The sequence below is a fragment of the Pteropus vampyrus genome, unplaced genomic scaffold, assembly GCF_000151845.1.
Source record: "Pteropus vampyrus isolate Shadow unplaced genomic scaffold, Pvam_2.0 Scaffold322, whole genome shotgun sequence".
Taxonomy (NCBI): Eukaryota; Metazoa; Chordata; class Mammalia; order Chiroptera; family Pteropodidae; genus Pteropus; species Pteropus vampyrus.
Window position 1 is genome coordinate 669,628 of NW_011889103.1, and position 2,379 is coordinate 672,006.

The window sequence follows — 2,379 nt, forward strand, 5'->3', positions numbered from 1 at the left end:
GCTGCGGCGCGCCACGCCCACTTCCGGCAGGGGAAGCCCGCTTCCCACCCTCTGTTCCACGCCTCACTCTTCCCTAGCGCCCCCTCTGGTTGCGCGGAGGGATGCAGGCGGGCCGCGGTGAAGGCGGTGCCGAGGCACACGTACCGCCCACTATTCACGGCAGTGGCCGGAGGGCCACGCCTACAAGCGTTCTTTGAGCTCCGCCCACTGACCTGCTTGATTCTGCAGGGTCGCATCCCCGGCTCTTCAAAGATTCCCTTATAACCAGAACATCAGCTCCCGTGAGCCCCGCCCACTACCTATCCAACCCCTTAGCCAGCCTCCTGCCTCTCTAAGCCCGGATCCCCTTCCACCGCTTCAGAACTGGCCTATCGGCACCCCAGCTTCTAGAAGCCACGTCCACGAACCAGCAACCCTATTCGCCGCATCTCAAGCCCCGCCCACTGATCATCTAAACGCTTAAAATTCCAAGCCCCGCCCCTAATTCTCGAATCCCCGCCTTGGCTCCCGAAACTCCGCCTCTGCTCCCATCATACCTTCCAACCACCACTTCTGGGGACCCCGGACGCTCTGGCCCTATCTCTACTTTCCGTTGTCACATTCCTGGTGCAGGTTGGCTTCTCCTGGGTTGGGCCACACCTACGTATTCCCCACCACAAACCTGAGGGCCCATTGACCCCATTTCACAGGTGAGGAAATGAAGGATACATGGTCCCTCCCTTCCTTTGCCTGGCCAAAGTCCCTCACCCATTTTCTTAATAACTAGATGGACCAAGCCTGAAAGTCAGAGGACCGGGATTGAGACCCAGCTCTGCTGCTGTCAGACTGTGTCCCGGGGCGGTTCCTTTCACCTCTATAAGTCTGAATTTCCTGATCTTTAGCGTTAAGTTGTCCCGTTAATAATCGCCAGAGTCCCTTTCTGAAATACCAAGCTCTGAAATACCAAGATTTGGGGAACCTGGGCCTGAGAAACCAAATTTACAAAGCAGACCTGCAGAAGGTAGGCTATTTACTTCCCAAAACAAGGCATCTTTGCGATTCACGGGGGAATTTTTTTCATTTTAAGAATCAGCCTCAGAAATGTGTGTTATGTAAATCATTGTCCACCTGAACCAAAACAGCTATCACAGCAAATTATCCTCTCTAAGCCTCAATTTCTCTATCAGCAAAATAGGGATACTGTAGTAGCATTCTCTCCCTGAATGATTCCATGAGCTTCCCCTCTCTGAGCCCTATTCCCCACATCTATATAATGGTTTAATCCAAATGCTTACTTCGGGGAGTGGTTCTGAAGATTCAAGAGTTTAGATTCGATAAGATTATGGCAAAGCATCCAGCATAGTGCCCCGCACAAAGTAGGTATTATAGTTTAAAATATGTTGATTCCCTTCTCCCAGTTCTTTAAGTGATGAAATTAGAAGTAAAATTTTCCATGACACCAATTCTCCACAATGACACCACTGTTAGAGCAGCCATGGAATATGCTGAGAAAGAAAGATCTCAAGGCCTTTGCCTTCCAGCTACCTGTTTTGGTTCCTTGTCTTATCCCTCGTTTGAGAGAGGCAATTCTTACACAGCAAGCATCTAAAGCCAGAAGCAATGCCACCTCAACCACCTCCACCCCACGCCTGCCCCAAATGTGGTCAACTGAGAGTTACTACCCCCAGAAGCAGTAGGAAAATTGCATAGCCCTTTTCTGGGCGAAAAATCCCGCATCATCTTGCTGTTCTTGAATCCATAGCAACCCCTTTGTGAGCCCTGAGGAAACCTAGGCTCTGTTTAAGCTGGCCCTAAATGGAGAGCTAGGTAAAATGCTGGATTTGAGAGTCTTTTTCTGTTCTCAAAAGGTGGTGATTTCTGGGGTGGCCTAAGAAAGATGCTAGATAAAGAGGAATTTAATGATCAGGAAAATAAGAGTGATTCCAAATCACTCATATATGAAGAAGAAAGAATTGTGGTATCTACACTCTGAGGCTTCTGAGCAAATCATTTTTTCTAGTTTCTCCGAGTAGCAAATGGAGGACATTAATCTTAGGTTGCTAGGGCAACCTAGAAGCTGAGTGAAATACCCTATGGAAGCATTAACAAATACTAGTAATATTATTAAATAAATGAGAGCCTGGAAGCTCCTTAGAGTAATCTCAGTAGGCAAGACCCCTAATTGAGCAACAGAAGAGGACAAAACACAGAATATTAAAATTCACCCTACATTGTTAAATCTTGATTTTCACTGCTTTGTTGCTTTCTGCAAAATAAAAGCTAGAAATGATTGGCTGGCTGCAGAGGGATGTCTTTTTTAAATTAAATTTTATATTTTGAGATAGATAGTTATAGATTCACATGCAGATGTAAGAAATAGTACAAAGAGATCACATGTAT

General features: G+C 47.0%; 1 protein-coding gene across 2 annotated transcripts in view; it reads right to left on the minus strand.

The window, feature by feature from the left end:
- The window catches only part of CORO1C (coronin 1C), a 70,540-nt gene extending 70,225 nt beyond the window's left edge, over positions 1-315 (minus strand). The window contains exon 1 of one of the 2 annotated variants that reach the window (XM_011377803.2): positions 213-315. The gene's annotated coding sequence lies outside the window, so the exon portion shown is untranslated. Of the gene's footprint in view, positions 1-208 lie in introns of both variants that reach the window. The other variant, XM_023521908.1, reaches the window with a different exon arrangement.
- Positions 316-2,379: the final 2,064 nt, after the last annotated feature.